Raw genomic sequence first — 22,804 nt, forward strand, 5'->3', positions numbered from 1 at the left:
CTAGTGAGCGGACGGAAACTGCAGAGGGCCAAACTTCTTCTGATTGGCCCGTCCCGCCGCGCCAAGACCCAGCTTCTTTGGCCGTTCTCGGGTGCGCACAGCTGCAGGGCCCACCCAGCAGCGGGTGGTGGATATGCCGTCTCCCGCAGGGCTTTTCCAGCCCTCTGTAGGACGGCGATTGCCAAATGTAAAGACACCTAAAAACCCAAAACGAGAAAAATGAGAGATCGCTTCTGAAAGAACACACAAGGCTCTTACGGTGCACCAGGCAGATGAAAAAAGCAATGGCCTGGCTTTCGTAAGGAAGCAATATTAGAACATCAGGCTCCAAAAAAGTGGGTTCCTGGCTCTTAAAATTAGAAATAAGAGTACGCAGAGGAGGCCCGGCCTACTGCTTTCACATGCATAATCTAATCAGATCTTCATAACTCAGCAACTTAATCTGTGCTATTACTGTCTCCATTTAACAGATAAAGAAAAATAACGGCTATTATTTATTGAATACCTGCTATGAGCTAGGCGCTAGGCCGAGTCCTTTGACACATTATCTTATTTAATTATCTTTAACAATACTTAAAAGGAAATATCTTCGTTCCCATCTAATATCTGAGAAACGTAGAGATAACAGATGAAGAATGTAAATCTAATTTCATGGGCTCCCAAAACAGCATTCTGTTCCACTACTACATTAGCACTCTGCAAGTGAAGGTTCAGAAAGGCCATTCTTCACTTGACGACTCTCTGTGGCGGTTAAGCAGCAGAGCCTTGGTTTCAGCGCAGATCCTACTGATTATCTAGTCTTCTTCCGGCTTGCCGTTACCATGAGCCTCTCTGCTCCAAGGTTTTTTTGTCCCCAGCTTGGAGTTGCTACATTTGCATGAGCATTAACCTAGAGACCAATTGGGAGAGCACACTGCCGGATTTTGACTTAGCACATATGTCAGATTTCATACAATGCCCTATGGGCCTGCTCTTGCCCACCTCTCAGGCTCCTCTGACACCAGGATGCTTCTTATTTCCAGCTCTCCAGCCACACTGGCCTCTTTCAAAGACTTCCTGCACACATCTTTCCTTCTACAATGGGATCTTCTCACGCGCTGTTTGAACTACCTGTAGTGTTCTTCCCTCTCCTCATTGTCTTTTTAACTCCTAGTTATCCTTTAAATCTCAGATTAAGTGGTACTTCCTCAAGCAAGAATCTCCTAATTTAATTAATCTTGCTTCCCCTATTTGTAGGATCTCACAGCACCATGTTTGCATGTGATTATTTCATATCTCCCTCATTAGACTGTAAGCTCCATGAAGGCAGGAATCAGGTCTGGTTTTACTCACCATTTCATTCCTTGCTCTTAACACAAAGCATGACACACAGTATGTAGTCAATAGATATTTCTTCAGTGAATGAAAAAATGAAAACATACCACTTTTGTGTCAGCAAGCATAATTTTAGCTCTATAAGATCCCTTTCAGTCTGTAAGCACTATGAGACTAAAGACAGTGTCTATCTTATTTAATCATCACTGTATCCACTGTGCTTAGCTCTGGATAAGAGTCTAGCCCATGGTCATAACTATATGTATATATATGTATGTGTGTGTGTGTGTGTGTGTGTGTGTGTGTGTGTGTATATATATCTCTGACAATATCCCATGGTACCATAATAGGGAAATGCCTGGTTGTTGGGGACGAGTAGATCTGAGTTCCTGGATCTGGTACCTTTAGTACACATGGCATTATTCAAGTTACAACCTCACAGAGTCCATGTGTATTTATCTGTGGTAATGCAGATGATACCTGCCTTAAGGGGCTTCAGTGAGGATTAGATAGGTAGATAGATAGATAGATAGATAGATAGATAGATAGATAGATGATAGATAGAAAATAGATAGATGGATAGATAGATGTGTGTGTATGTGAAAGATCCTCACATAAGATTCTTATTAAAAACTATTTTTCAGAATTTTCCTTCTCATGAAATCCTTTGTAGATTAGATTAAAAGCTACTTTCCTATCATGATAATCATAGAGCTCTAGGTGGTAGAAGTTAAGTTACAGCTCAGTTCCTGAAAGGCAGTTTTTCTCTAGACTTGTATAGTTTACGGTATTCACATTTGAATATTTTTAGCTACTAGTTGTTGGATATCTACGTGTGTCAGATACCGATCAAGGTGGAGAAACAGAGAGAAGAACAAATCAATGTTTCTACCTTCAGAGAGCTTACATTCTAACAGAGACAAATGCGCACGCGTGCACACGCGCGCGTGTCTGTCTGTGTGTAAAATGTCAGAGAGTTAAGTGCCATAAAGAAAAATAAAGCAGGGAAATTGAGACTGACAAAAGCTGCTGTTTTATTAGGGTGATCAGAGATGGTCTCACAGTCTCTCTGAGAAGATGACATTTGAGGTGACCTGAATGAAGTGAGGAACAGGGCCACATAAGCCTGGGGAGAGAATGTTCCAGCAGAGGAAAGTGAGCTGGGATGTTCAGAGGCAACGTTGAATAAGGCATGCACTAAAGCAGACTGAGCCAGGAGCCCTGGTAGATGTGAGGTGACAGAAGTGGGTAGGAGCCAGTGCAAGGAAGGCCTCCTGGCCCTGGTGAGGACTTTGGGGTGGTTTTGAGCAGTGAAAGGTCATGCTTTAGGTGATGTTTTATAAGACCACTCAGAGTCTCCATCCCAGGCAGAGCAGTGCAGTGACCACATCTAGAACATATAGGCTAATAAAACACTTTGATAATGTCTGGCCTTTGAAGTGTTCAAAGCCAGTTTGATCTATTATTTTATTTGTGTTAAAAGTAGACCACAGTGAATTGGAACACATGCTCTAGTTCTTACATATCAAATCTCTGATAAGGATGAGGAACAGATAAATGTGAAAGGTTTTGGCTGCCCCATCTGGTGAGCTATTGATCATGGGGTTGAGTCAACTCATCTGGCTTGGCAGGCAATTCTGCTTTTTTGTGTCTCCCTTTATGACAAAGTAAGAGCTAAACTGACTGACAGACATAGAGATGTCCCATGTCCCTTCTGTCTTGCCATCTTTTCAGTATTTCCTAATAGTTTGGCCAAGGTAAGTGGAAGGACATATGAGCTGTCAGGATTCAGGTGAACTGCCAGCTTCTGTCTTCCCCACAGGTCATTCCATAGCCAATTTGCCATAGAAGAAAACCATAGCCTGTATACTTGCTTCCTTGGAAGAGAGGCTACCAGTGCATCTGGTGAAGTTCTCTGAGGCTCAGGCTAGCAGAAGGATGCCTTTTACATGATGTTACAGTGACATTCAAATCAGGTGAGGTACCAAGCCAAGAGGTGAGAAGTGAGCCCAAACCAGTTGCAGAAAAAAGCAGCAGCTGTCAAAAGCTGACAGGCAGAGCAAGTCAAAAGATTACAAAACCAAGTGCAAGGATTCCAAACGTGGAAGAGTTTATGGGTAAATGTAGCCAGGTTCTGTTGCGGACAGCTTGGTTTTCTGTGCACACTGAGGTGGTATGAGAGTGAACCAGCTTTGTTTAAAGGTTCAGGGTACACCATTCGTTTTTTTAGGATTTTTGTTTGTTTGTTTGTTTAGATCCCTTAAGGCTAAAGCTTGGGCCTCAGGGTGCTGTTGGACAATTGATCTTTCCAACTTTGAAGCTCTGAAATGGAACATTCAGGAACTGGTGACAATGGTCAGCTCCAGGGATCACCTCCAACAAGCCAGGAAACCTGGGGGCTGGCAGTGCTGGCAAGAAAGGGCATTCTAAAAGGCACATGGGCCAGATCTGTAAATCTTCAGAGCTTTTCTACCCCCATGAGCTTAACCGGCCTTGGAGCCTAGGAAGAGGGTAATTGCATTCTACTCTTAACACCCCCTCAAATTCTGGGCTGGTCACCTGTGTTCTCTAGGTCCCTGTAGCTAGGTGGGCACAGAGAAGTTAGAGAACAAGCCTGGCTGCATTGCTAGCTGAAGCCACTATGTCAGGTTACCTTTTTTCCATGGCCTAGTAGAAAAGAGATTCTCTGATTTTGGAATAATCTATATTCATCTTAAAAGCCTTTCCAAAACAAATGGGGTTTAGACAATTGGTTATTTTCTCTTTTTTTAGAGACAGGTTCTAACTATGTTGCCTAGGCTGGACTTGAACTCCTGACCTCAAGCAATACTGCTGCCTTAGCCTCCCAAGTAGCTGGTACTATAGGTGTGCCACTGCACCTAGCCAATTGGTTCTTTTGGGGAAAAAAATCAAATTAGAACCTCATACCATATTACACACACATCCACACACACCCACAATATTCAAGTACAATTCAGAATCAAATATCAAAAACTTTTTAACTAGTACAAAAATAAGATGAATATAATTAAATATTTATAATAATTAAGACTCAAAAGTACAAGGACTCTTTAATCAAAAGACAAGTGGAAGATATCATAAAGGGAAAAATCACATACCAGCTACACAAAATTGAAAACTTCTATACATCAAAAACAGTCACCAAAAAGATGAAAAGTCAAATGACAAATGAAGGACATGATTTTCAAAAAACTTTTTTTAAAAAGGGGATAATATGTGTTATATATATTATTCTTTCTCACTCTTTCTCTTCTTGTGTGTGTGTGTATATGCATGTGTGCACAAAAATCAGTAAGAAAAATATCAACGCCTCAATAGAAAAATATGTAAACCATTCACTTTTAGTAGCAAAGGAATGCATGTGAAAATGTGGACCATTTTTATGACATTGAAAAAGCATTTTTTCACTGGGCACAGTAGCTCAGCCTATAATCCCAGCACTTTGGGAGGCTGAGGCAGGCAGATAACCTGAGGCCAGGAATTCGAGAGCAGCCTGGGAAACATGGTAAAACCCCATCTCTACTAAAAATATTAGCTGAGCATGGTGGCATGCACCTGTACTCAGGAGGCTGAGGTGGAAGGCAAGAAAGGGCATTCCAAAAGGCACATGGGCCAGGACTTGCAGTGAGCCAACATTACGCACTGCCCTCCAGCCTGGATTACAGAATGAGACTGTGTCTCCAAAAAAAAAAAAAAAAGCTATTTTTTAAAACTGTAATATGCACTGTTGGCAAACACTTTATTTCTAGGCACTTTTATGTGATGCTGGAGGAATACATATTGAAAAGACCTTTCTGGAAAGCAATTATGGAAGATGTACCAGGAGCCTTAAAAGAATTCACAGGCAGGGTGCAGTGGCTCATGCCTATAACTCCAGCACTTTGGAAGGTCAAGGTGGGTGAATCACTTGAGTCCAGGAGTTTGAGACCAGCCTGGGCAACATAGCAAGACCCCATCTCTACAAAATATACCAAAAAAATTAGCTGGGTGTGGTGGTGCATGTCTATACTCCCGTCTACTAGGGAGACTGAGGTGAGAGGATCGCTTCCAGGAGGTCAAGGCTGCCATAGTGCCACTGCACTCCAGCCTGGGCGACAGGGCAAGACCCTGTATGAAAAAAAAAAGAAGAATTCATGGTTTTTGATGTAGCAATTTCATATGTAGACATCTATCAAAGGTGTGATTTCAAAAAATGCAAAAGGATGCTCATCTATAAAAATCAAATATATGGAAATGACTTAAGCATATAAAAATAAGAGTTAACTAAATTATAGTACATTCAGAGTTTGGAACGTCATATATTATTAAACACAACATTACCAAAGTCTGTTTAATAACGTGAGGGAAATGCTCACATTATAAATATTAAGAGAAACAAAAAAAAATAAAGATACAAAATGGAAATAGATAAGATACAAAAATAAAGATACAAAATGGAAATAGATAAGAATATACTAGTGAATAGTAAATAAATGAAAGGAAAGAACACTGAAGCAATAACAGTGGTTATCTCTGGGTGATTTTCCCCCTCTACTCATTTCTCTACTTTCCACCATTTCTGCCCTTTAAGGGAACATTTCAGTGTTCCCTTTAAGAGCCACGGGCCTGGAGTCAGTCTCTAGCAACCCTGTGCCTAGGAAGGCACTTGTCTGTAGATGACCATCATTTTAAGCCTTAGGAAGGCAGTTTATAAATTGATTCCAACATGGACGTGATCCAGGAGGGGAATGCAATGTCAAAAAGCTGATCTCCAGCCTGTGTTCCTCAAGCACATTTCTAGACAAAAATGCTTAGGGTCAAGATTCAGTAATTAATCAACTGCTGAACCAATTAAAAAAAAACTTGAGAGAATTTTCACTTAATCATTGTTCTTTAAATTCAGCCTGTGACCTGGGAGAAGAATTGGTGCATATACTTTTTAATGGCTTTGGATTTTGAATTTACTTTTCCCTCCTTCATAGCACATTCCTCATACCATAGGAGAAGAACCCACGAACCCGGAAGTCTCAGGGATTTATTCGAGGGTCACACACCCAGGGCTCTGTTTGACTTTCTCCACTGGGCTGCAGGGACAGGTGAGTTAAGACACAGGAGGTGACTCAGCAGTTTGGGAATGAGCGTCACTGACTCATGTGAATTTGCTCCATGCTGAAACTCGATTGTTTTAGTGAACTAAAACATTAATGAGAGTTTACATCGCCAGAGCTCAGCACATCTAGGTGTGCGCACCGGGAGATCCCCAGCACTTCCTGAGCCCCCCTCTAAGTAGCTATCTCCTCCTACAGCCCCCAGAAGCCCTCTTGCAGGCTGTGTCCTGGAACGGTTTTACTTGGCGTTCGGGCTGCCTGACCTTCTTCAGGTCTTTACTGGCCTAAAATAGCCTCTGCAGATGCTGCTTTCCAAGATGCCCAAAGAAGAAAAGAGACAACAATGGATCTTGTAGGAAAATGGCAAATATCTCTCAAAGTGTGGTTTGAGGACCATCTAATACGAGAATCACGTGAGGACTTGCTAAAAAAATCACCTTCCTGTGTCCTACCCACCTACTTGGTACATTAGCAATCCATAAGCAGAAAGTCTAGGCCGGGCACGGTGGCTCATGCCTGTAATCTCAGCACTTTGGGAGGCCGAGGCGGGCGGATCACTTGAGGTCAAGAGTTTGTGACCAACCTGGCCAACATGGTGAAACCCCGTCTCTACTAAAAATACAAAAATTAACCAGGCATGGTGGCGCATGCCTGTAATTCCAGCTACTCAAGAGGCTGAGGCAGGAGAATCACTCAAACCTGGGAAACTGAGATTGCAGCAAGCTGTGATCACGCCACTGCATTCCAGCCTGGGTGACAGAGTGAGACTTCGTCAAAAAAGAAAGAGAGAGAGAGAGAAGAGAGAAAGGAAGGAAGGGAGGGAGGGAGGTTGGGAGGGAGGGAGAGTCTACTGCATCCAACTCTAGAGGTAGAATCCTGTAATCTGTGATTCCTACATAAGCTAAAATGGTAAACCATGCCATAGGCAAGGGTTCACATGTCCAAGAGGGATGTAGGCCAACTGTGATGATCCTGGGCCAGATCACCCCTCCTGCAGCTTTATGAATGTCAGGTCTGCATTGCCATCTTCTCCCTCCCTACCCATGCCCACTGCCCCTCCCCGTCCCCCAGGGCCAGAAGGACTGTGTAGCACCTTGCCACACCACATTGGAAAATAGGGATGCAAGAGGCAGTACGATGCCGCAGTTCAGAGCATGGGTGCTGCACTGAAAGCACTCCTGTATGTTCTTCTGTAACCTGCGGTGTATCCTCCAATGAATGACTTAATTTTGTTATGCCTGTTTCTTCATCTAAGAAGTGGGGTTAATAGGGTTGTCATGACACCCTAGATCAGGAGACCTGTGCCAGCTGTTGCTATTATTCTGTGGTTGGAACCTTCATTTGCATGGCATTAAAACCTTCATTTGCATGGCATTACAGAGGCCAATCACTCCTCTGCTCTGTAGTTGGCTAGATGGATGAAAGGCAATAGAAAATGCTTAGCCAAGTTCTTTCATAGCAACCTAATTTAAAGTTGATGAAAGGCAACTTGTCACATGAACCTGAGGTGAACTTCATTTATATTTTACTTAAAGGGCAACTTTTTAATTGTTAAGTGTCACTGTTCTGCTCTCCTTACCCCTAGGTATGTACCTCTTTATTAGTTCCTTCTTGGTGAAAGGTGGTGTAAAAAAACCTGTTATCCTTTCTCATCTCAAGTCTTTAGTTCCCCTTGGTACATTAGCAATCCATAAACAGAAAGCCAGAAGTACGAAGAATAGGTTCTCTATTTTTAAAAAATTATAAAAACTTGTTCACAATATGATTCAGCTATAAAAAGGAATGAAGTACTGATACGTACTACAATGGGATGAGCCTTGAAAACATTGTGCTAAGTGGAAGACACCAGACACAGCAGGTCACATATTATCTGATTCCACTCATTTAAAATATCCAGAATAGGTAACTCCATAGAGGCAGAACACAGGTTGGTGGTTACCACGGACAGGGCAGAGGGGAGAATGGAATCAACTGCATAAAAGGTATGGGGTGTCCTTTCTGGGTGAAGAAAATGTTTTGGGGCCAGGTGTGGTGGCTCATGCCTGTAATCCCAACACTTTGGGAGGCTGAGGCCAGTGGATCACTTGAGGTCAGGAGTTCGAGACCAGACTGGCCAACATAGTGAAACCCGTCTCCACTAAAACATGCAAAAAATTAGCTGGGCATGGTGGCATGTGCCTGTAATCCCAGCTACTCAGGAGGCTGAGGCACAAGAATCACTTGAACCCGGGAGGCAGAGGCTGCAGTGAGCCAAGATTGTGCCAATGTGTGTCCAGAATTGGTTCCTTCAGGTGAGTTCTTGGTCTTGCTGACTTCAAGAATGAAGCCGCGGACCCTCACGGTGAGTGTGACAGTTCTTAAAGATGGTGTGTCTGGAGTTTCTTCCTTGCGGTGGGTTTGTGGTCTTGCTTGACTTCAGGAGTGAAACCACAGATCTTCGCAGTGAGTGTTACAGCTCTTAAAGGTAGCACGTCCAAAGTTGTTTGTTCCTCCCAGTGGGTTCATGGTCTCGCTGACTATAGGAGTGAAGCAGCAGACGCAGACCTTCACAAGTGAGCGTTACACCTTATAAAGGTAGTGCGGACCCAAAGAGTGAGCAGCAGCAAGATTTATTGTGAAAAGAAAAAGAACAAAGCCTCCACAGCGTGCAAGGGGACCAGAGCAGGTTGCAGCTGCTGGCTAGGGTGGCCAGCTTTTATTCCCCTACTTGGCCCTGCCCACGTCCTGCTGATTGGTCCATTTTACAGAGTGCTGATTGGTCTGTTTTTACAGAGTGATGATTGGTGCATTTACAAATCTTTAGCTAGACACAGAGCACTGATTGGTGTGTTTACAATCCTTTAGCCAGACAGAGAAGTTCTCCAAGTCCCCACCGGACCCAGAAGCCCAGCCGGCTTCACCTCTCAACTGCACTCCAGCCTGGGTGACAGAACGAGACTCTGTCTCAAAAAAAAAAAAAAAAAAAAAGAAAAAAGAAAAAAAGAAAAGTTTTTGGAACTAGATAGCTGTGGTTTGCACAACATTGTAAAGTACTAAATGCCACAAAGTTGTTCGCTTTTAAAACAACTTTATATTATGTAAATTTCACCTCAATCAGAAACAAACTTATTAATTGTATATTATTCACAGCTGACTGTAGCAAGTAGACTATAAAAAGAAGTCTTAATTCCAGAGACAAATGCCTCCCCAAGTTCACGTTCAGTAAGCCATTTGCTACCCTGTTGCTGTTATAAATTGTGATGATAATAAGTGCCTTGGATTTCAGTAGCCTCTTACTTCCAAGCAATTCAAAGTACTAAATCAGGATTGCTGATCTCCGTTTTTTAAAGAAAATCAATAAACAGATCTATAGCAGAGATGCTGATTCTTTAGAAAAGGCTAAGGAAATCGCTTAATTCATAGCCTAAAGTTTTAAAAGCCGTTTCCCTCTCAGATTCCTTCATGATTCTAATATCCTAGCCAGAGATAAGGCTAATCTTTAAGAAGCTCCACAAAGTTGGGAGCCCAAATTAAGAGATTCAGATACAAAAAGCCAAGTGACAAATAGACTTGTTATTCAAAAGTGCTATTATGTCAGCAAGGTAATTGGAACTCATTTAGGGAACAGAAAAGAACATTTACAAACCATTTCCTGACATGGGGCAGATAAGGTGATGGAATAAAACGGGTCAGGTTAAGGTTAGAAGGAGTGGTAAGGACTGGCGAGAACTAGAACCCTGGCTCCACCTAAATCAATAACAGTAACCATAGCTCTGCAGAATTTGGGGCTCAGCACAGCCAAATCTGCTATTTTCTCAAGAAATGACAGAAACTCAGATATTTATGTGAAACCTTCTGCTCTGTTAATGTTGGAAATAAATTTTAAAAGAGAAGACCATTTTGTGTGCCAAAGAAAATAGGTGTGTAAACTGGATTCCACCACCAGCTGCCAGTTTGAAACCTCTGAGCCCTCACCTTTAAGCCCTCAAGGACATACTTGATTAAAGATAAAATATTTCCCTGAGTGGGGATCAGGTTATTCGTGGGATTCTTATCTCCAGATTTGGGGGAAAGTTTATAGTGCTAGAATGTATCAGATGTAGCTAGCTAGCCAAGTCTTTTTCTTCTCTCCTTCTTCGTTGAGAGATCAGTCTTGTCAAATGCCCCCGTCTCCACTTCTAGCCACACTGCTCTGTTTATTTTGCAGGAACAATGAATAAGTAGCAGAACACTTTCTGAAGTTTTTGCTGATGCAGAGCCAAAGATCTCTGCTACAACAAATGTTCTGAAATGGATTCTTCTCTCTCATCCCCATCCCCTACCACGGACAGTGTTGAACACACTGGCGTTGTAAAACGCAAAGGCAGAGTTACAGCCCTCCTAGATTTTAGACCAAGCCTGGGGATATGCAGCTGTATTTACTCTTCTTGTGTGTCCTGGGGGGAGGAAGGATGGGAAGAGCAGTGCATCCTGGAACCTTGGCTATGGAAAATAACGAGCACTCCTCCACCCCCTGGCCAACACCGGCACAGACTTAATTTGAGGGGTAATGTTCTGTGAAGTATGATGGCATTTCCAGGAGAAGAATCTCAGTCAGACCTACAATCAAACATACATTTCCTTACCAGGGGTAAGGAAAAAAAATCATTCCTCTTAAAATTAGACACCCCGTCCTGGAAAACACTAACATTATACATCTTGAGACTTCCTTCCTGCAGCCTTCCAGCTCTTTCTGCCCAGACTCAGATATAAGTGACCAAGTAGCCACAGGCTGCCTAGCAGAGGAGATTTTTTTTTTTTTTTTTTTTTTTTAGACAGAGTCTTGCTCTGTCACCCCAGACTGTAGTGCAGTGATGCGATTTTGGTTCACTGCAACCTCTGTCTCCCAGGTTCAAGCGATTCTTGTGCCTCAGCCTTCTGAGTAGCTCTGATTACAGGCATGTACCACCATGCCTGGCTAATTTTTGTATTTTTAGTAGAGGTGGTGTTTTGCCATGTTTCCAGGCTGGTCTCAAACCCCTAGGCTCAAGTGATCCACCCTCCTTGGCCTCCCAAAGTGCTGGGATTACAGGCGTGAGCCACCACGCCTGGCCCTAGCAGAGAAGATTACAGTCAATCTTTGTGAGAGCTAAAGAGAAACTTCTGCTGTCACCTTTGCGGAGAGCTGTCAAGGAGTTGCTTGGTCAGCAGAGCAGGAACTCCTCTGGAAGAAGCCTGGGCATACCTCCTGCACCCCTCCTCATCCCCTTTTTGTTTATATATGGGTGGATTTTTCAACTTTATCAGCCTTGCAGGAAACCATAAATATATTTCCAGTTGACAGTCAAATTTTCTGGTTGTGAACCTCAGGTCTTCCAAAGTCACCATCTGCTACAGAAACAAAAGTCAGCAAGTATCACATTCTTCCCAACTGGTCTACCATAAATTATGGCTGCTTTGAGCATGTCAGCCTTGTAGTTTTCTTCAGAGGGCAGGATGTGTCCTGGCCCCTCTGGTGGTTTAGCTTGGTTTCCTGCCAAGGCGAACAGGGGAAAATGTCCCCCCACCCCCGCCGGCTCTTCCTTGGGGCAGCGTAGGGCCTTTGAAACTTAAACTTGCACTTGTCGACCTTAAAACTTGAATCATCGTGTTTTATTTGTTTTTGTTGGCATCAGAAAACTTTCAGTGTTTTTTTTTGTTGTGGTGGTGGTGGTTTAATTTTTTTATAAATCATTGTTTCTTCTTAAACTTTTAATGCACCTGACCTGTGACTTTGAGAGGATTTGACAAATTATCTGTGCTCTTAAAAGGAAGTTTCTTGTCAGGTGTTTTTGCTTGTGCCTATAATCCCAGCTACTTGGGAGGCCAAGGCAGGAGGATCACTTGAAACCAGGACTTCAAGACCAGGCTGGGCAACATAGCAAGACCTCATTTCAAAATAATAATAATATTAAAAGTAACTTTTTTAAAGTTTGAGGGAGTGGGGAGGAGGATGAAGAGAGAGAAACTTATTCAAGATATCTTCTCTTTTTCTCTCACAAAACTAACTCCGGATTGATTGATTGATTGATTGATCGACAGATTATCGGGAGTTCTTCCAGCCTGTGGATTAATCGCACTCCACCTCATCACTCCCTTCCATTTGCTGCCAGTGTCTTTTGTTATTTCTGCCACAGATTCTCCAGTGAAGAAAAGAAAACACTCAAATTGGTTCTCCTTGATTACACCAAAGAGAGGTTGTAGGGTGCCCTCTTAGAGCAGACAGTGGAGTCAGCTCTTGCCTCAGGAGAGCACGCCTTGCTGAGGGCTCTTTGGGCATTTTTGTGAGGAGACTGAGGAGAACTGAGTAGGCCTGAGCAGTATTTTTGAGGCCACAGAACAATGGGCAGGTTTAAGGGGAAGTTCTAGGAGGGAGGCAATTAGCGTAACTGTTGTTCAGGCCCTCGGAGTGTTGGGGTCAGGGAGAAGGGCAGAAAAGAAGCCACTCTGGAGTGTCAGGCAGTCCTGGATGGGCAAATGTGGCCGGTGAGTGCTTCTTGAACTTGTCTGTGCTTAGGCGCTACCTGGGGATCTGGGTCTGGAGAGGTTGGGTGGGGTGGATTCTGCACCCCTAACACACCCCCTGCTCATGTTCGTGCTGTGCTTTACCTCACTAGGTAACCACACTTTGTGAAGAAAGATGGTAGAATATTCTGGGAGCTAAGGACAGCTTAAAGGTAAGGCCAGGGACAGCAAGCAAAAGCAGCCTGCATCCATGTCACTATTAAGGCAACGGATGGACAGTCTTACCAGAAGGCTGCCAAAAGTAGAGCATGACCCCTTCCCCGCCACCCACCCAGTGGCCCACAGATCTGGGCTCAAATCCTGGCTCTGCTACTAATTTGCTGTGTGTCCTTAAGGAAGTCATTTCATCCCTCTGAGCCTCAGTTTCCTCATCTGTAAAAACAGAGATATTAAAACCTCCCTTGGCCATTTCACAGGGTTACCCTGAAAATTAAATGATATAAGTATGGGGAAGCTGTTTGTAGCTGCCAAAGTACTTTGCAGTGTAACCTGTGATTATGTCAGATAGATTCCTCTTGGGAACCTTGCATGGTTTGACTCATGTATGTGTGATTATCATATCTAACTACATTTCCCAAAGGACTGGGCAAGCACTTACTCCCGTGGGTGTGAAGGGGAAGACTTCATATTTATTTCATCATGGTTCAAAGCCTTTGCAACTGGTCCATAGCTCAGGTACTTTGCTATCCCTGTAGTTCAACATTAATCACTTGTTTTATGGGGTGGTTATTCCTGTCCGAAAGGATGGAGGACTTGTTTCTGTTCATAGACATTTCCCCATTCTATTTGAGTTATATCACATTCCGTCTTGACCCAAGCAGAATAGTTGATTTTCCTGTTCAGCATGGAATTGGAGGCCCTTTAATTAGGAAACTCCGAATGGGTATGCTGTGGAGATGCATGGCAAACAGAGACCATTTCCTTCAAGTTTCCCACAGGGGTGCAATGGCCTCCCCCAACCAGATTCAGTATTTTCTCTCCTGCATCCTCTCAGCACCAATGCTCAGCAGCCCATAGGCAGCCCTCAGCTACAAAGAATGCCCAGGGGATGGAGGGAAGAGACGCAGATAAATTGAATTTGCTGTTTAACTCACTGTTAGATCTAGAAAATATGGGCTTTGTTTTTTTCAATTCTTACAATTACTCAATGTTTTTTGAAGATTAGAATTTTGCATCTGTGTTATCAACCCGAATATCATCACTGACTGTGATGCCTCCTGAGTTCAAGCAAGTCTCCTGCCTGGGCCTCCCAAGTAGCTGGGACTATAGGCATGTGCCACCACGCCCAGCTAATTTTTGTATTTTTAGTAGAGACGGGGTTTCACCATTTGGCCAGGAGGGTCTCAATCTCTTGACCTCATGATCTGCCCAACTTGGCCTCCCAAAGTGCTGGGATTACATGCGTGAGCCACTGCGTCCAGCCCAGTTAGTCTGATTTTTACAGCCCACAGGGGAGGGAAGGGATCCTACAGATACTAATCTAGCACCTTCATTTTACAGATAAGCAACCTGGTCTGGGGGAGGAGAACTGACTTAGCCAAAGCAGACAGGGGGTCCTGGCCAGGACTAGAGCCCGAACCCAACTCCAGCTCCTTGATATGCCCACTTCCTTCATCTCTCTTCCCACACCACTCGGTGTGGTTCTGTGTACACTAATTGGACATTTCCCATAAACAAGGTCATGGTTTGGTCACTGTTCAGGAGGTGGTATTAGTAGAATCAGATCACCAAGTGATATCCTCACTTCAATAAGTTGTCCTATGATTCTTGGTTAATAAAACCCATGCTGTTATAACAAGTTTATTTCAGAGCCACATGTGCTATTAAAATAAATTATTCTGTTCTAGCACATTTTGGGCATGTTTGGTTCTTACAGAAGAGCCTGTGCTAGCAATGGTAAGTTTAGCTACCTACCAGTTGGATCACATATAAATCCACCCAAATTTTGACACAAGACAGTAAAATCTAGGCCAAAGGGCACTCTTCCACCCATGCCCCAAACTCACACACGCCTTATTGCTCTTAGCAAGCAGACTTGAAATTAATGAACACAGAATCATATCCATGGTGTTTCGGGGGACCTGCCCTGAAAATCACATAGGTTCTTTTCTATTTTCCTAAGCATTGCCTGGCTTGAGAAATAAAGGGACAGAGTACAAAAGAGAGAAATTTTAAAGCTGGGCATCCAGGGGAGACATCACACGTTGATAGGATCCGTGATACCCCACAAGCCACAAAAACCAGCAAGTTTTTATTAGGGAGTTTCAAAAGGGGAGGGAGTATACAAATAGGTGTGGGTGACAGACATCAAGTACTTAACAGGGTAATAGAATATCACAAGGCCAGTGGAGGCAGGACGAGATCAAAGGACCACAGGACCGAGGCGAAATTAAAATTGCTAATGAAGTTTCAGGCACCACTGTCATTGATAACATCTTATCAGGAGACAGGGTTTTGAGATCAACTGGTCTGACCAAAATTTATTAGGTGGGAATTTCCTCTTCCTAATAAGCCTGGGAGTGCTATGGGAGACTGGAGTATATTTCACCTCCGCAATCTCGACCATAAGAGACAGGTATGCCCAGGGGGGCCAGTTCAGACACCTACCCCTAAGTGCGCATTCTCTTTCTCAGAGACGTTCCATGCTGAGAAAAAGAATTCAGCAATATTTCTCCCATTTGCTTTTGAAAGAAGAGAAATATGGCTCTGTTCTGCCCGGCTGACTGGCAGTCAGAGTTTAAGGTTATCTCTCTTACTCCCTGAACAATTGCTGTTATCCTGTTCTTTTTTCAAGGTGCCCACGTTTCATATTGCTCAAACACACATGCTGTACAATTTGTGCAGTTAATGCAATTATCACATAGTCCTGAGGTGACATACATCCTCCTCGGCTGACAGGATTAAGAGATTAAAGTAAAGACAGGCATAGGAAATCACAAGGGTATTGATTGGGGAAGTGATAAGTGTCCATGAAATCTTTACAATTTATGTTTAGAGATTGTAGTAAAGACAGGCATAAGAAATTACAAAAGTATTAATTTGGGGAACTAATAAATGTCCATAAAATCTTCACAATCCACATTCTTCTGCCATGGTTTCAGCCAGTCCCTCTGTTTGGGGTCCTTGACTTCCCACAACAATGGTGGGATTGTGGATTTCAATCCAGGCCTTGCAGTGTAGGCACCACAGGTTATTTCTTACCAATGAGGAAACAAACCTAGAGTGTTTAAGGAATAGGCCCAAAAGGTCACACAGCCTGCTGTTATCAGAGCAGGCCAGGGCCCATGTCTCTCCCCTAACTGTGTGGACTAGTGTGACTCTGTGGATCATCGGCATCAGAATTACCCTGAGTGCCTTGTTAGAAATAGAGAATTCCCCGAGACCAGCCTGGCCAACATGGTGAAACCCCATCTCTACGAAAAATACAAAAATTAGTTGGGCGTGGTGGCAGGCACCTATAATCCCAGCTACTTGGGAGGCTGAGGCAGGAGAACTGCTTGAACCTGGGAGGTGAAGGTTGCAGTGAGCCAAGATCACACCATTGCACTCCAGCCTGGGTGACAAGAATGAAACTCTGTCTCAAAGAAAAAAAGAAGAAGAAAGAAAGAAATAGAAAATTCCCTGGCTTTCTGGGGTGGTTGGGGGAATTGGGAGGGAGCGTGTGGCTGAGGAAACTGAATGTTTAACAAGTTCCTCATGTGACTGAGATACCGTCAAGTTCGTAAACCTCTGAAAATGCTCACTGTCGGTGGTTCTCTACTCTCACTCTACACAAGAACTAGATGAAGCATCAAAAATACCCAAAAACAACAACAACAAAAAAATCCTGGGCCCAATCCCAGTATTCAGTTAATTTGGATGTTGCCAGGCAATTGTATAATTTTGGAAAATGGCTCAAATGATTCTAATGTGTAGTCAGAGTTGGAAACCCATGGCCATTGTGAACAGTGGTACCAAATGCTATACCTGAAAGGGCAGCCGCCCTGTAATTCCACCCTAGCCTTCTGGCCATGTCCTAGCTTGCAGGCTCTGAGGAGGTAGGGCAGGACTCTGAAGAATACAGAATGAATGAGGAACAAGGTTGCATCCTTTGAAAACTCGAGAGCTTTGATCAGTTACCTCACCCTCAAATCAATCCCCCATCCAGGAACTGCCCATGCCCTGACATCCCCCCTTGACTTATTCCCAAAGATCTCACACTGTCTTCCCTCTTTTAGGCCCTTCAGAACAACATCTGAAGATGTTAGCCCTTTTAGGCACAACATCTCTATGCTGTGCTGGTATCAAGCAAAGCCTCCGAGATGTTTCCAATTTGTGAACATAGTGCATCTTGTAATTGATTTGTTCTTCTCTTTTCTCTATCTACTAGGGAGCTCAGAGCCAAATCTGAGGTACACCTTTAGCAATCATACAGCACCTTATGGCATACACTTTGCTATATCTTATTTTCCTGTCATAGCTTTTCTTTCATTTGTTTCTCTTTACCTATTTTTTACAGAGAAATATCCTTTTTTGATTTATTCTGACATGCTATAAATGAATTAATTACACTGTTTAAGGACTTTTCATCAATACATTTCTCTTTCTCTTGGGTCAGACAGAGAAAAAGAAAAGAGCATGCAAGAAAGATGGAGAGAAGAAACACACGCACACAGATAACATACAGAAGTGGGAGGAGGCGAGGGAAGGTTCGTGATCATATCAGCCTTACACAGGGTGGTGCTCTCCAAGGGGCAAGAGTCAACCTGCTTATTGTAACCATTTCACAAGGATCTTAAAGGAACTTCCTTCTATGGTCAAACCCTTTTGTTCTTACTCAGAATCAGTCTAGCTGTTAAGTCTCTGGCAGCTGGACCTACAAAACCAAGGCCTGAAAGTTGCAAAACTAGGTACTGTGACTGTGAGTCACCTTTCCCCTTCACACACATACACCCCACAAAATTGATTTTAACACACACAAAAATTGAGAAAACACTATAATACTAAATCTAAGATGATTTACAAAGGAATATCACTTAACGAATGGCTTGAAGTAGTTTTTTAAAAACTTGGAGAGATTTTGATTTCATAAGGAGTCAACAAGTCATTTTTTCTGCCATTAAAAAACCTTATTTCTTAACAAAAACACTTAGTTTTTCATGACCTTATAAACAAAAAAGCTTCCATTTCAAAGTAAAAATGAAATCTAAGATTATATAGAGGTTTATGTCATTACTTTTATCTAAGCAACATACATACATGCTCAAGTAAAGTAAAAGGTTAAGTAAATTTCTGCAATAAATAGGCTGCTTTTGAAATGCAAAGAACACTATAAAGAATGTAGAATCTTAAGGGTAATCAAGCAGTCATTAAGTTTTTCTTAAGTCTTCACTTTAGATGTTGCTATTTCTGGCACAGGTAAGCAGCAGAGTATTTTTTTGTTTTTCTTTTTTTTTTTCAGACAGGGTCTCATTCTGTCATCTAGGCTGGAGTGAAATGGCATGATCAAGGCTCACTGCAGCCTTGACCTCCCCAGGCTCAGGTGATCTCCCTCCTCAGCCTCCCTCATAGCTGGGACTACAGGCATTGCCACCAGCTAATTTTTGTATTTTTTTGTAGAGATGGTCTTTTGCCACGTTGCCCAAGCTGGTCTCGAACTCCTGGGCTCAAGTAATCCAGCTGCCTCAGCCTTTGAAAATGCTGGGATTACAGGTGTGAACCACTGTACCCCGCCATAACAGCAGAATTTTTTATGTGCTCAAATACTGGAATCTTTGGTTACTGCCGTATCAGCAAAGAAGCCAACCATTTTAAGAATCTTTTAAGTGAACACCTTGCAAATCCTAAGGATAGCTATCTATTTTTTTAACCTTGTATGTATTTTAATAAGCTGCCTCAAACATGCTTTTTGAAATCAGGGAAGATATAGAAAAATTAATAACAGCAACTGGTAGGATTCAGTTCACCACACTGAAACACGTTTTTGTAAATGAGATAAAAATCCTTTCCTGACTACAGGGTCATCTCACCTGTTAGTTCTTTCCACTACAGGGGAGAAAACAAACAAACAAGCAAAAACCTTTTCCTCTACCCTCTTAGGTTCAGTGTCTGGGGCCCGAGAATTAAACTGGCAAAAGACAGATTAACAGGGGAAAAGGCATCTATTTTATGGACAAAGGAAACGGGTTTGGGCTTCCGGGGGTGAAAAATTGTAGGAAAGTGACTAGGAAGTATATAGGGAAAGTAATGGAAAGCAAGGGTTGCTTCAGTAAGGTGTCTTTATGCCAACTCATCTCAGTGCCAGCTTTCTGTCTCTAGTGATAGGTCACTTTCTTCATTCTGGTACAGGAGAGGGGTGGAAATTTATGCCACCTTCACAAAGGGAAATTTATGTCCTGCTTCTAGGCAGAAAAGGAAAGGGCAGAGAGCTCTTCTTACAACTGTTATTTCTCCATTGCTTTCGGCCCAAAATAATCATATGCCAATGTGGCATACTTTGGGGTGGTATAACCTGATCCCCTTCACCATGTCACTTATCTTCTCTCTTGCCCTGTTGCTGTGCTCAGAGATGCCCTGGGGTTTCAGCGTTGATCTCCCAGAACAGCCATACGTGTCCTGTAAGAAACTATGATCTGTTGGTTAAGAAACAGCCACCTAGATAAAGTTCAAAGAATTCTGCACTCCAGATTGTGTGTGTTCCTAAACGTGGTTTGGCCTGGAGAAACAAGGACCAGGAAATCATGGAAAGCCAGGCAGATGGGAGTTAGAGAGCCCGGCAAGGGTCCTAAACAAGTGTTCCGTGCCCACCCTCCCACTACCCCCTGCCCATCTCTCCAGGAAGTGGTACTCAAACTCGAGCATGTGTTAGAATCACCCAGAAGGCTTATGAAAACAGATCCCAGGTCTTTGCCCACAGAATTTCAGATTTAGTAGATCTAGAATGCCCAGTAATTTGCAATTCTAACAAGCTCTCTAGATGTAGCCTTGCTTCTGGTCAGGGACACCCTGAGTAGCACTGTCCTAGGGTGGTGAGACTATCTGTCTTCCAGACAGGCTTTAAACTGACAAAAGACAGATGAACAGAGGAAAAGGCATTCATTTTATGGATGTTAATATTTTTACATAAATGGGGGCTTCACAGAAAAGAAGTGAAGAGCCAAATAAGCAGTTAGACATGGAGCTTATATATCATTTTAACAAAGGGGGATAAATTGTGGCCAGGTGATTAGATAAAAGAAAGGGGTTTGGGCTCCCCACTCTTTCTCCAGTGGGGAGAAAGAAGCTGCTGTGCGTGAAGTTTTACTGGGGATCTGGAGGAGGAGAAGGGGCCACGCTCATATCTGTATCTAGGTGCTAGAAAGAGAACAGCTGAGATTTTCCATAAACTGTCAGTACTAGTCAGGATGAATCAGAGTGAATCTTTGGAATAGAAAAAAAATAAAGATTTTGCTTTCTCATCATCATAACACTCTTCTATTCAGTCTAGGCATAGCTAGTGCAACCTTTTGCTCCACCCAACCAGCTCTATTCCCTTTACCAATTATTTATAATATGCTTCGGTCACTCATGGGAGAAAAACACTGTCAGCATCAAGAGGTAGCAGCATTTTCAAAATACATTTTGCTGTCTTGAACAAAAAGCTTAACTATTTATTAGTCAGTAGTTCCATATGGTCTTATACTTTTTTTTGAGTCACGGTCTCACTCTGTCGCCCAGGCTGGAGTGCAGTGGTGTGATCTTCACTCACTGTAGCCTTCGCCTCCTGGTTTAAGTAATTCTTGTGCCTCAGCCTATAGCTGGGGCTACAGGAGTGTGTCACCACGCCCGGCCAATCTTTCATATTTTTGGTAGATATGGGGTTTTGCCATGTTGCCCAGGCTGGTCTAGAACTCCTGACCTCAGGTAATCCGCTCTCCTCAGCCTCCCAAAGTGCTGGGATTACAGGTGTGAGCCACCACACCCGGCCTGGTCTTATTACTTCTATACATAAGACAGTATCTTTCAACATTTATGTAGGTTAATATTTCCCATGTTTTTTGAGGATTCCCAAAAGACTTTGGGGATTGCCAAAAAACTTTTAGGGGTTGAATCTTTTCACAGTAACAGAAAGGGGAAGCATCAATCCATGAAGAGTTCAGACCAGCAGTTTAATAACACCCTCTATCATAGCTCAGTTCCCAGTGCATGAAGAGATTCATAGCAATCTTCTTGTTCTCAGTTCTTAGAAAAATTTGAGAGAGATAAAAGCAGTAATTATCTGTATTATTTAATAATTTAAATGTAATAGCCTAAGAAAAAACAGATGTCAAAAATATATAGTCTAAAAAAAATAGAAGCCAAATCCTTTCCTCCTAGGATGTCTGAAAAGGAGAGACTCTATGGAGTATGGATGAGGAAAAAAAGGAGTGATTCCTACTATGACAGATGAACTGTGGACATAGTCACTCGAGACCACTGAGAGCAATTAGCCAATTTCATTGTCACCAGGAGGGCACATACCAGAGAATCTGGGAGAAAGCCTGGGCTAGAGCCTTTAGCATTCTCAGGCTTACTGGTGCTGTGATTCAACAGCCTTTGAGGGGATGAGGAGAACCAAAAACCACCACCATCACTTGTAAAAAGGATACTATAGCAACAACACAACTGTCAAAAATCAGCTAGAGCTTAGACTCTATGCTGTTTGAAATCCAGCCTGAGTTGCTTTCTTGTGGAGGGATTGAGACATGTGCAGACATACCTTAAATATGTGCAGGGGGCCCTTCTTTTTAAAGGGCATTTCGTGAGCTCTTTCTACTCATTAGTTTTCCTAAGAGTTCACCATTTAAGCTAGAAAGATGCTGCAAGCTATCTCAGCTAGCTTCTAACTTGGCCGTAGCACCAATACTACACACACAATTGAACAAGTGACCATATCTTCCTGATTCTTCTTTGGACTGAATAGGTGTGATCTTGTTAAGAAAAATATGTAGATGTAGGGCCAGATTTTATCAGTCTCCATCCCAGAAAAATGGTGGAGCACGCCTGGGCTCTTGCATAATTAAATGACTGGCTTTGCCACAACCTTGTACCGTCTTATCCTGGCAGCAACTGCTTCGAGTTTATCATCTTCCTGCTGGACTAATGGTTCCCCAGAGATGTCATCAATCCCATGTACAGCAGGTGGATGGAAGCCCAGGTTATATACCCTGCTGCAAGGAGGGTGAATCCAGCGTCGGCTGAGACAATCTTTCAGTGTTTTGAATGGAATCTTCAAACAGATCACTAAATCCACTTCATACATTTTGTCTTCAAATCAGGGCTTCAGTTTGTCCTAAAGTCCTCAGAAAACCATCTGGGAGCCAGCGCTGGGCATACCTGTTCTCCAACTCTGACACCATTAGGTGTGTGATCACATGGTCTGGAACCGAAAGACTGTTCCCTGTTTATTGTTTTGCCATGTCACTAACTTCGGTGTTGGCCTTGGTGTTCTCCCACAAGAAATGGCCATTGGAGAGATGCTGGAGACCAAACTTCTGGGCCGAGAGGGGCGGCCGGAGGATGACCATGTGCAGGAGTTTGGAAGCCATTGCCTTTGGAGGAGTGGGGTGGCCAAAGGCGCAGCCAAGACGACTGGAGGGAGCACCGAGAACTTTGTTTCTTGGCCCCAACCTCTGGCACCCTCTGCTGGCTGTGGTACTCTGGTTACTCTCCCACTCAGGGAAGGAGAGATTTTTAAGACAACCCTTCCCCTTAGCCCTGTGCAGGGACTCACTCAGCCCTGTGCCAGTAGTTACCTTCCATAAAGTCACTGTAAACACTGAATTAGCAAATATTGAACCATTGCTCCTACAGGAAATACACGGTTAGGTCTGGCGAGTTTCTGGTCACATTTTCACCAATCA

The 22,804-nt window shown here is 43.1% G+C and overlaps 1 pseudogene; it reads right to left on the bottom strand.

Moving 5' to 3' along the window:
• LOC105738445 lies at positions 1 to 22,435 on the bottom strand (annotated as a pseudogene).
• Positions 22,436 to 22,804: the final 369 nt, after the last annotated feature.

This window comes from Nomascus leucogenys, chromosome 1a (assembly GCF_006542625.1).
Source record: "Nomascus leucogenys isolate Asia chromosome 1a, Asia_NLE_v1, whole genome shotgun sequence".
NCBI classification, from domain to species: Eukaryota; Metazoa; Chordata; class Mammalia; order Primates; family Hylobatidae; genus Nomascus; species Nomascus leucogenys.